General features: G+C 37.2%; 1 pseudogene; it reads left to right on the plus strand.

Moving 5' to 3' along the window:
- Positions 1-6108: 6108 nt before the first annotated feature.
- LOC131913970 (U1 spliceosomal RNA) lies at positions 6109-6263 on the plus strand (annotated as a pseudogene).
- The last annotated feature ends 6888 nt before the right edge of the window (positions 6264-13151 follow it).

Here is a 13151-nt window from a genome sequence, read left to right on the forward strand (position 1 = left end):
TGTTTTTGTTTCCACAGAAAACAAGAGGCTATAGATTTGTTCCTGTAGCTGGAGTTTTCCTGGTCCCCCCAGCTCGCAGCCACTCAGACCCAAATAAACACACAAATGCTTATATTAATTAAAACTGTTTGGCCTAATGGCTCAGGCTTCTTGCTAGCTAGCTAGATCTCACACTTAAATTAACACATAATTCTTATTTATGTTTAGCCACATGGCTTGGTACCTTTTCCCAATTCTGCCTTCACATATTGATTTCCATGATGGCAGCTGCTGGCAGCATCTCCTGGTAGCATCTCCTGACTCAGCCTTCTTGTTCCTAGAATTCTTTTCTCTCTTTTTCCCACCTATACTTTCTGCCTGGTCACTGGCCAATCAGCATTTTATTTGTCAATCAGTCATAACAACACATTCACAGCATACAGATATCCACAGCATGTTCCAGATTAAAATACATCAGGTTTGACCAGCTAAGACACCCAGAAAGGTCTCCAATGACACCATGGCCCAGATGATCCAACATCCAGAATGGTTTCAAGGCAACTGGCTCATACAATGTAGTGTCACAGACAACTCCAGTCAGGACTTGACCATAATCCTTAATTTTCTCTGGATACCCATTAGATTGCCAGTGCCTTCATACAGCAGGAAGTAGCATGAGAAGCTATGCCCAAATTCCCAAAATATTGTTTATGAATGTTTATTTTTATTTAAAGCAGGTTAATTATAAATTCAATCTCTTTATAAAGAAAAAAAGGGGATAGTATAGATATCATAGAATGAAAGGGTAGATTAATGAACCTACTTTCAAAGGGCAACAACTTGTTTGAAATATCTTACATAGCTATGAATTTTAGCTTATTGATACAAATTTAAACTTAATTTTATTATACTGTATATATATTTCTACTCACATTTGAGGTATTATGATTATGTAACTCATTTAGATTGTAATGGATAATTGAAAAATACAGATTAATTAGTCTTATATGATAGTCAAACTTGTAGCCATTGTTAGTTAAGTTTTCTAGGTATACATAGATATATTTCAGATAGATAGGTAATCTTCAAACACTTCAAAGACCTACAGAATATGGCATTTAAAATGTTTTAAAAATTTAGACTTTCTGGACAGTGAGACATGTCTGCTCCTGGCATCACTGATTTACTTCAGAGAGGAGGATGTGCATCAAAGACACTCTATATGGAGTTTATCTTCTTCTTGGCAAAAATAGCCATTTGGGCAAGAGACTGTTCTTGCCTGGACTGCTTGATCAACTGGACATGCAGGACCCATAGGAAGGTGACCACTGAAATTTGCTTGGCAAAATGGTCCTTCAGGTTTGTACTTTGCAGAGGAAACTGCCAGAACTTTGGATGACTGTCCAGGCTGCAAGCTGTCTCTGTCTACTCTCACAAGACTCCCAAAAGTTGCTTGGATCTTTCTCCCATTTCTCAGGTAATAGTATATTCTTCTGAGGTCTTTGATGTAGTTGAAGACTAGACAGTTACAATTTCCTTACTCATGATAAAAGATAAGTTAGATATGAAACCTTAGACACACAAATATAAGATAGATAGAATATCTTCTTTAATTTTGCCAAATACAAATAGACCAGATATTATATAGACTAGATATTATAACTGTAATTCTTACTTGATAATTGTTCTGTTATATGTAATTTTACTATGTTAAAGTTAAAACCTTCCTTTTTGAAAAAAAGAAAGAAAAAGGGAAGTGCTATGGATATTTCTCTGTATAAATAAATGATGATTGACCAGTAGTCAGGCAGGAAGTATAGGCAGGGCAAGCAGAGAAGAGAATTGTGGGAACAGGAAGGCTGAGTCAGGAGATGCTGCCAGCCACTACCATGAGAAACAAGATGTAAAGTACTGGTAAGCCACAAGCCATGGGACAACTTATAGATTAATAGAAATGGGTTAAGCTAAGATATAAGAATTAGATAGCAAGAAGCCTGCCACGGCCATACAGTTTATAAGTAATATAAGTCTCTGTGTGTTTATTTGGGTCTGAGTGGCTACAGTAGCTGGGAGGGACCAGAAAAACTTCTGGCTACACTTTCCTTTTCATTTTTCTTTGTTAATTTTAGGTATAACTTTAATATCACACACTTTCTCACTTCTAAAAATAATAGTCAACATAGATATGAAATAATCATGACAAAATAGCAATTGTTGATTATAAGTCTTGAGGAATGTTTGTCTGAATTCTCAAAAATTCAGAATTTTCTCTTCTTCAGTTGGGTTAGTATTTTATATAGCATTGTTTTGCTAAATGCATTAGCCTTGTGGTAGAATTGAATTATAATTACTAAAGTCTACATGTTGTTCAAAAGTCCCTTATGGTCAATTAAGTGTTTTTATTTTAAGAAAGCAGCAGTTTCATTGAATCCATTATTTTCCACTTTATGACTGTGTTTGAAAATCCATGTTTTAGACCTCTTATACCTCAGATTCCATACACTAAGCATGTTTGAAGTAGGTACTGAATAGTGCACAGTTGCCTTTATTTGATAACACTGTTAACTGTACAGATTTCATATTCAGGCTTTACATGCTTTGGTGGAGAAGAAGTAGTGGATAACGGAACACTTCAGGACTCTCTCTGCCTTGGCTTGTTTAGCTCTAGATATAAAGTACAATCTAATTTGTGCAGACATTTAGGAAAGCTGTAAAAACATTCTTGTCTGTGCTCCAAGCAAATATTAGCAATTCCTTTTCTTGGGGCCTGTGAAACTCATTGTCCATCGAATACATTAATTGATAAAAGAATAGAGTCAGTGGACCACCAAGAACCAATTTCACCACTCTGTAACTGTGTTGGAGTATGTATGTCCCACGAAAAGGTCATATATAAAAAAGATTCTTTGTATGAATATATCAGTTTTTAGGGTGCCTGTGCTCTCCTGTGGATTCATAAGCTGAACATAAGTCTAGCAACACATATCCCTTTATCTTATTTTCCTGAGCTTTCTAGTTTGGCCAGTTGTTCTAAGTAAGCAAGAACTGTGACATGGTGCCTCGTCCTGCAAAATTCCTTATGTAACAGATGAACAAGAGAACATTTATAGTGAAACATTCATGAATTTTCAGCACATCTGTTGTTTCTGTCCCCAAAGGCCACCTTCAGTTAAATCTCCTTTTTTCCAGACATTTTTCTGTTTTTTTCCAATCCAGACAGTACTTTGATCTGGCAGTAAAACAGTCAAGTTGCCTTTTATAACCTGTCTGCACCTGCTTCTGCAGGTGTGGTGGGAGAGGACACTTTCTGGACGGAAGGAAACAACTACCTGGGACTCATTGGGCCAGTCATTTCTTCTCAGCAGCTCAGCAGGCTGCTTTGGGGACGTTTCATGAAGTCAAGCAGTGGGTCTTTCTCTTCTCTATCAGCATGGCTGCAGTAACAGTGAAAGAGGATCTTGTGATGTTATTCAAGTGAGTTATTCGAGAGAACAGCTCTTTGAAAATAACTTTTTAAATTACTTTACTTAGTCAATATATTTTTACTTTATTTATAGCTTTTACCAACTTAATACTATGTGGTTTTATGTTTTGCTTTAATGAACAACTTTTATGGATGTTATTTTATCTTATAATACTCTATTTATGTGTTCAATTTTTGTTGTGTGTATGCACTCAGTGGTAACAGTCATAGTTGTGTAGGGTTAGTTTTACTTGATCTTTATTCATTGTATTCATCAATATCAGGCTCAAACAAAACCCCATACCTACAGTAGCTCACAGTCCCTGCTATCAGCAGGCCTTGCATGGTGGCCATGTGCCTCTGCACTCTTGCTTCCACCAGCAGAAGAGGATGCTTTCCTGGAGCTAGGAACATTATTCTACAGCTTTTATAAATTGAAACTTTTGTAGCTATGCAGTCAACATTAACAACTAGACAAGTTGTTTTTTAAAAGGCCATGGAGATTTTATGTATTTGTACTTATAAAGTCATCTAATATTTGGAGTGGCCCAATGTGCCTCATTGTGTTCTTTTTTGTGTTTTGGTTTGGGTTTGTTTGTTTGGTTGGTTTGTTTGGTTTTGTTTTTTGTTTTTCCAGACAGGGTCTCTGTGTAGCTTTGCACCTTTCCTGGAACTCACTCTGTAGCCCAGACTGGTCTTGAACTCACAGAGATCTGCCAGCCTCTGCCTCCTGAGTGCTGGGATTAAAGGCATGTGCCACCACCATCCAGCTTACCTCATTGTGTTCTAAAGTATGTAACATTTACACCTGAAAAATGGAATGCTGGATTATTTGGGAGAGAGTAGATATCTCTTGGTGGTTCACAGAGGTATAGCTGGGGTAGTGACTTAATATCTGCCAGCCAAATTCAGCCCCTGTCAAGTACAAGTTAATTTGTATGAAAAATTAAAAATGCAGGTCTAAGTTGTTCTGTGAGTCATATGCAGCTCACATCCACAAAATTAAACAGTGCACATAAATATTTTCATCATCAGAGAGAGTTCTACTGAATGGCAAAGAAAGAATCCAAAATTGTGTATTTGTCTGGTTTTTTGCTAAAACAAATCAATCCCAAAAGTTGTAGTAGAGTAATGGATCAATGTTTTCAGCAAGGAAAATTTTCAAAAATCTTTTTAAATATTTATGAAAATATATATCTGTATTTTGGATTTTTAATTGTTAACTATGATTTTTTATTAGCATGCGTTTATTCTTTGTTATGATTCTGTAACAAGTCTTTCTCTGTACCACCAGCTTCCAAATAATGACACAGAGATGTTATTAATTATGAAAGCTCAGCCTTTATCTTAGGCTTGTCTCAACTAGCTCTTATAACTTCCATTAACTCATTTATATTAATCTATATTCTGCTATATACCTATCTTCCATCTTTCACCTCTTCTTTCTTCTTTGTGTCTGGCTGGTGAATCAATCATTCTTTTTCCCCAGTCCTCTCTGTCCCCAGGAGTCCTGCCTAAGCTCCTCCTGCCTAGCCATTGGTCCTTCACAATGACACATCTTCACACAGTGTAGAAGTATCCCACAGCATGATTCTTTGATTATGACATTTCTCTCAAAGACTCTTGGTGAAAGTGTGGTCCCTAGCTGCTAGATTTAACATTGAAAGCTCTTTGGATCATCAGTGCTAGGAAACAGCTTGTAAATTAATTTATTGATCAGTTCTTAATTTGACGGTGTTTGGGGGAGGTGTAAGAACTAGGAGACAATCTGAGTACATACTTTGAAGTGAACATTTTGATACTGTCCCTTGCATTTTCACTCTGTATTTTCCAGCCATTGCTATGCATGTATCTTCCTTTTATATCTACTCTCATTTCCACTAACTCATGCCTTTACACAGGCCTAAGGCAAAGACCAGGCCAGTTATGGGATGAAACTCTGAGCCAAATGAAGCTTTCCTCTTCTGCTGTGGGATGTCATTCTGTATGCTGTGAATATGTGTTGCTCTGATTGGTTGATAAATAAAATGCTGATTGGCCAGTAGCCAGACAGGAAGTATAGGTGGGGCAAGCAGATGAGGAGAATTTTGGGAAGAGGAAACCTGAGTTAGGAGTCACCAGACAAACACAAAGGAAGCAAGATGACAAGGCAGAGCTCAGAAGCCACGTTGATAAACATAGATAAGAATTATTGGTTAATTTAAGTATAAAAGCTAGTCAGTAATAAGCCTGATCTCGTGACCAAGCAGTTATAATTAATATAAGCCTCTGTGTCTTTACTTGGAGGATACAAGTAGAAGAGATTTGTCCCAACCATCAGCTGGCCAGGACACAGGAAAACTTCCAACTACACTCCTTGAAGTTATTTGGAGCAGGTAATTTGTCACAACAACAACAACAACAAAAATACGAAATTGTCACTGAGAAGTGGAGTCATTTCTCTGACTCTCCTTGAAAATGTAATTCAGAAGCCCATGGAAGAGCTTTGAATGAGGTATATGGAGTAGCATGGAGATATCGATAAGTATCCCTAGACTACTAAGCAGAGCTTTGTGGGAGATTTTGGTGGAGTCATGGAAGTTCATCATGCCAACAGGCATGTGGACAGTAAGACTGTGCTCATGAAATTTCCAACAAAAATAAGGACTATTAGGAATGGATAAGAAGTACTTACCTGGCAGGGAAAATACCATGATCACCTTCCCAGGGCGAGGCTTATCCATTGCACTGTGGATGTGCTAAATCCTGTGATTTCTCCAAATTTGGGAAATTCAACTGCATAATTTATGGTAATGAGGGACTGTGTTTATCTTCTCCCCTTTAAAAAAAAAAAAGAATGGATAAGAAACTATGCATGTTATTTGATGCTACAAAATTCCTGTATATTTTGTTCATACTCTGAGACTTTAGAGGTGATACAGTCAGTAGTCTGAAGGTGGTAAATTCAGTGTAGACCAGGATGCCAACTGTATCTGTAATATTTATAAATATTCTTGGCCACAGTTATAGTGAGAATTGTCTTCCTTCCCTGGAAGAGTAGGAAAACTTCGATTCTGGCTAAAAATGGATCACATGTAAAGTTGTCCTCAATAATTATTAACTCACTATTAACGAGTCTAGAAAAGTTATTCAGAGAGCCTTTCAGAAATTGCCAACAGGTCACCCACCATAAGCTTTAGAGTTCTCCTGTGTAAACTCATTGGAAAAGCCTTAAAGTAGATGACAGCTCTGTAGGGGCACTCTTCTTACAAGAGCACTCCAGACAAGTTTCTATTCACACCCAAACTCAGGGATCCAGCACACACTGTATCTATGGACCACGTGCTCCACTACTGCATAAACAAGCAGTAGATTTCAGTGTCATCTGTGTGATGCTGATTTCCTTGGGACACAGAATGTGTGAGATAAGGCTTAAGGGTGTTCCCACGCATATTTCAAAGTGAAGCATGGAAAGCCCTGCAATAAGGGGAAGGGACATTTGAGGCACAATAATGGAAGCTGGGTGTTAGCACTAAAGACAGTGCAGACACTAGGAATTTGGAGATGCAAGGAATGTGGAATACCTGCTGAGAAAGGGTACAAGCAGCCAACAAAGCTAAGACAGAAAAGAGGCCTTGTTGGTACCACCCAGTGAAGCTTTGGAGACAGAACTACCCAAGCACTTTGGGGTTCATCCTGAGACCAGCATGCTAGAAAATATCCACAAGAACTATATGTCCTGCTCAATCTTTGTCTTGGTTTTTTTCCCCCATTTCTCTTTCCACATCCCATTTCCCCCTTTCAGAATGCTGATATTTACCTTGTACTATTGTTTATGTGACGAATTTGATTTTTTTTTAATTCTGCAGAGGCTTTAGTTAAGAGCACCTGTATTAGTCAGGGTTCTCTATAGGAGAAGATTAATAGAACACACACACACACACACACACACACACACATTATAACATAGTGGCTTATAGGCTGCAGTTTAGCTAGTCCAACAATGGCTGTCTACCAACAGAAGACCCAAGAATCCAGTAACTTGTCATCCCATGAGGCTAGATGTTTCAGTTTAACTGTATACATCATGATCCTGAAGAAGTAGACTCTAATGCCAATGAAGGAATAGACTTGCTGGTGATAGTGAGGGCAAACAGGCAAAAAGAGAGGGCTTCCTTTTTTCATGCTATTTACATAGGTGTGGCCCAGATTAACAGAGGATTTTCCCACCTCAAAAGTACAAGTGAGTCTTTCCACTTCTATTAAGTTAATTAAGAAAGAAGTTCCTCACAAGTGTACCAAATTGATGGGTTTTAGTTAATTCTAGATGTAATCAAGTTGAAAACCAAGAATAGCAACAATACACACTATCTTTACTACTATTGGATAAAAACGTGCTTTTGAGATATAGTGTAATGAATGTAGTAGAATCCACGTAAAAACAAGGATTCCAAAATGAACTGTGACTGTACAATGACTCTGTCACCAGTGTCTTCTGAACCTCTGAGCAAATAACTTGAACTCTCCAAACATTATTTTCTTTACCTAGAAAATAGAAACATAAATGGTACTTAGATTATAGGATTGTTATAATCCTAATGAACTAATGATGTTAAAATGGTCCTGATCTTGTTGTTGTTGCTGCTTCTTTTAGTTTTCAAGATTATATTGTAATTTATACTGCATCATCTCCTTTCTTTTCATTCCTCGAAACTTTCTTTGTACCTACTCTTACTCTCTTTCAAAAAGTCATGACCTCCGTTTTTATTAGTTATTGTTATATGTGTGTATATATATATATATATAATTATTGTATATATATTCTTAAATATATTCTGCTCAGTCTGTATAGTGTTAGTTGTATGTATATTTTCAAGGATAAACAATTAGTGTGCTTTTCCCTGGAGAAGACTTTTTCCTATTCTCTTAGTTGTCTTAGTTACCTGAAGCTTTTTCGTTAGGGTTGAGGCCTCATGACATTTCCTCCCATCCCCTTTGGCGTGTCTGTTGTTTTCTTTATTCATTGTATGTTTGGTCGTTATATTTGTGGTACTTTATGAGTGAACTTTCTGGCATTATTAGGAAATACAAACTCACAGCAAACTCTCTAGTTCTTTGACTCTTAACTCATTCTGACCCCACTTCCACTATATCCCCTTAGCCTCAGGTGCAGGAGTTGTAGATGTATGCACACTTTATGCTAAGGCTAAGGATCTAGTGCTTCACCCACTGAGTCATGTCATCAGCAGCAGATCTGCCCTATATTGAGAGTGTAATTCTCTACGGTTTTCAGTTCAGTAATGTGTTAGTACAAAAAATCTCTGGCCATGACCTTTATACCTCTTTTAGCATAATTGTTTCCATAGAATTTGGGTTTAGCTTTAAAAAAGCAAGCCTCATCATATCTATAATGAAGTCTGTAAACTTAAATAAAATAAGAAAAATAGAGTGAGGTAAAACTTAAATTAATGGCTGTGATTTTAACTCAGTGATTTTTCTTTTCTCTCTTTTTTCTTTTTCTTTTCATTTTTTCTTTTTTTGCATGAATTCTACACTCTTTGTTTGTTTGCTTGTTTGTTTTAAGACTGGATCTCTCTCTGTAGTCCTGGCTTTGTTAGAACTTTCTATATATCATGCTGGCCTCAAACTCAGAGATCTACCTGCCTCTGCCTGTGTTCCACTGGGATTAAAGGCATGCTCCATCAAGCCCTGCCTGCTCAGTGAATTTAAAAATTGGCATATGAATGTAATATGTCTAACAATCTTTCCTCAAGAGATTGTGACCCCAAAGTATGCTCATATAATAATTAAATAATGATAATTAAAAAGTATCAATTGAACAATAACAAATTATTTGTTTATAATCCAGTTAATACAATCAATTTTATAATTATAAAACTTTAAAATACATAAAACTCTAATTCTTAGATGATACGGCATTATTCAAACTGATCAGAGTAATTTTATAATTCCTATTGTATTGCGAAAGGTTGTGTATATTAATGCACACTTGGTGTTTGAATTGAATAATAAAATTGAAACAAATGTATTTGAGAACACATAACGAGAGATAAGAAGAAGGTATATCTTTTAAAGGGCTCAAATGTCAAATCAGAATCAAGACTCCTCAGCTCATTTAATAAAATAAAGGCAAGCCAAGTAGGCAACACAAAATACCATTCTATACCTTTGTATTTGGACTCTAAGTATCCCATAATTTCTGAAAATTAATTTTTGGTCCCCATAGCAGTGATATCCAGGGGTGGTGAGACCTTAAAATGTTGAGCTTATCGGCAGTTTATTAGGTCATGGAGGTCATGGTGGAGAGGGCTAATGGGGACATCCATCCCTTCCGTTTTAGTACCTTGTCCATGAAGTGAATTGGATGGCTCTGCTAAATGCTCCCATGTGATGGGATATCCTGCCACAGAACCAATGCAACAAGATCAACCAATAACAGACTGAAATCTCCAAAGGCAAGACCTGAAACAACCTCCTCTTGTGTATATTAATTACTTCAATCTTCTGACACTGTGATAGATAGCTGATTCACACAGATCTTAATAATATTTTCCTCAGGCAGAACCCAAGATTTCTTAGATTAAACACAACAGAATGAAACATAAAGTCCAAAATCAAACTTAATTTTTATTTATTATGTTGACAGTGTTCTGTTTGCATATATTCCTGCAAGCCAGAAGAAGGCACCAGATCTCATTACAGATGGTTGTAAGCCACCATGTAGTTGCTGGGAATTGAACTCAGGACCTCTGGAAGAACAGTCAGTGCTCTTAACCTCTGAGCCATCTCTCCAGCCCAAACTTAATTTTTAAATGCCATCAGATGGCATTATTTGTTTCCACAATAACAATATTGTGATATACTACAATAGTCTAAAAACTGTATGCACAACTGATAAACAGGCAGATTAAAAGCCTTGGCAAGATATTTTATTATATTTATGTCATTAACCAACAGATCAAATAGACTAAAAAAAAAATCAAATGTGTCAATTAAAAATTGAGATGTCTGTACTAACAGGTAACTATCTCATGTTTCAAAACAGAGCCTTTACACTTTATAAAGCATCAATAAAATATTGACAGCCCATTTGCTGATTCATCCAATTAACAGTAATCCATTCATTTGAGAAGTATTTATTTAGTGTTTTCTGTGTCCTACACACTGTTCTTTCCCTGAAGATCCTGGACTGAGTGTAGGAGGAGATAGAAAATGCCTTCATAAAGACATTTGGGAAATAAGATCTGATTTACATTTCAAAAAGATCAATCTGTTGAAGTACAGACTGTCATAAAAGTTAATTTAACTTCTAAAAACTCCAGAAAATGTTCTTACAGTTGTTTAGATAACATAAAGGGGAAGAAAATTAAGAAAACAAAATCTGCCAAGTGCAATGTACCATGATCGAAATGCTTGTGTGACCCCACATTCACAGGTTAGAATTCTAGCCTCCAAGGTTATTGGATAGAGTGATAGTCAAAGTTAAGGAGCAAAGCCTTTTAAGTGAGATTAGTTCTCTAATAATCAGGATCTGTTTTAACCATTCGAACATATCAAAAACGTATAATTGTAGTGCAGGATAGGCCTAGCCACCCATCTCAATACACTAATAATAAGATGAAGAATTGTACAAGGCAAAGTGAGATTTATGCAATGAAGCCACACTGGCAGGAACATTTAAAGGCATCTAGTGACTCTAAAATGATCTTCAGGTACTAGCAGGAGTTTTATGTTTAAGCACAGAAAAAGTTGAGGAACACAGGAGATGTGTGCAATGAAGAAGACACAGTCAAGGTGTGGTCTTGTTGATTATTATCTCAGCTCTAGTTCTGGCAGGTAGTCCCAGAAGTCCTCATCATTGACAACAAACGGAGATCTATCCAGCTCCTATAACAGGATCACATTTGTTTTGGGATGCTGCAGCAGCCACGCCTTCCCTGTGAAATATCTTCATCAGGGTTGGGGAGAATTGGGAAGAGTCTATCCAGAAAGGCTTTGTTTCTATTTGGATCCCAGATGGCTCAAGAAAAATGATAAAAGGAACCACTTATCACTGAGCCTATGCCAATGCAAAGAGAAAATGGAGGAAGAGATGCCATATTTCACTCTCCTTTTTGTTACTCAGTTTGTCCAGAAGGTTAACCAATGCTTTTCACAAAGGCAACTTTCAAGCACTTCTTTCAATTCCTTTTTTGTGTTTGGGAATTCTTTAATCTTGAGTCTATGACTTATGTAGTATATCAGTTTTCTGACCCAGTGATAAACAAGTTCATGGGAAGAAGACATTGTAAATACAGAATCAGGTGCATGAAAAAAGCCAGATATTTACATCTGCACGTGGAAGTACCACTATAAAAGATTCCACAGAAAGAGCTAAAGTCAGAAGTCATCCAGTTACATGAATTCCATAAGGAGTTATCTCCCTTCTTAAATAGGTCTCTGCGTGTGGCTGATTAAGAATGAATTCTAGTGCAAAGGACTTAGTTTCAGTACATATACATACAAGTTCTTTCTCCCAAACCTTGTGACTTTGGTTACTTTTAGAAGAATTGTGTTATCTATTCAGAGGAGGGAAATGGGGGTATGTTGTGCGAGAATACTGGAGGGGGGACAGGAGGAGGGAAGAAGGGGGATCTATGGTAGGTATGTAAAATAAATAAAAATTTCCTAATAAAGAGAAAAAAAAAAAAAGAAGGCCTGGCACAGTGACCCTTTTGTAGTTGAAAGTTTTTCTGTGTCCCGCCTTGCCTGAGTTCAGGACAAATCTCTCACTCACAGTCCCACAGCCTGTTATAAAATAATCACACAGATGTTTAATATCATTTTTAAACTATGGCCGTGGCAAGCTTTTTGCTATCTAGCTCTTACATCTTACATTAACCCATTTCTATAAATCCATACTTTACCATGTGGCTTGTGGCTTACCGGTACTTTACGTCTTGGTTCTCCTGGCAGTGCTCTCCTCTCTCTGCTTTCTCTTTTCTCTCTCTCTAGTTAGAATGTCCCACCTAAACTTATTCTGCCTCACTATTGTCCAAACAGCTTTATTTATCAACCAATCAGAACACCACATATTCATAGCATACAGAACAACATCACCCATCATTTCCCCTTTTCTTTCTATTCAAAATTGCTGTGGAATATTGTTCTGTATGCTGTGAATGTGTGTTGCTCTGATTGGCTGATAAATAAAATGCTGATTGGCCAGGAGCCAGGCAGGAAGTATAGGTGGGATAAGCAGACAAGGAGAATTCTGGGAAGAGGAAGGCTGAGTTAGAGGTAGTCAGCCAGACACAGAAGAAGCAAGATGACAAGGCAGACCTGAGAAAAGGTACCAAACCATGTGGCTAAACATAGATAAGAATTATGGATTAAATTAAGTACAAGATCTAGTCAGCAATAAGCCTGAGCTAACGGCCATACAGTTCATAATTAATATAAGCCTCTGTGTGTTTACTTGGGGGACATGAGTGGGAGAGATTTGTCCTGACTGCAGGGCCTGGGGGGGAACAGGAAAATCTCCAACTACACTGTTCTGTTGTTGTTGTTGTTGTTGTTGTTTGAGACAGGATCCTTACTATGTAGCCATGGCTGGCCTCAAACTCACAATTCTACTACTTATAGTCCTACCTAAGACTATAAGCCTATTCTACCATGCCAAGCCTTATTTCCTCTTGATTCTGAAAATACCCCTCTTTTCTCAGGACAG

Source organism: Peromyscus eremicus, chromosome 6, assembly GCF_949786415.1.
Source record: "Peromyscus eremicus chromosome 6, PerEre_H2_v1, whole genome shotgun sequence".
NCBI classification, from domain to species: Eukaryota; Metazoa; Chordata; class Mammalia; order Rodentia; family Cricetidae; genus Peromyscus; species Peromyscus eremicus.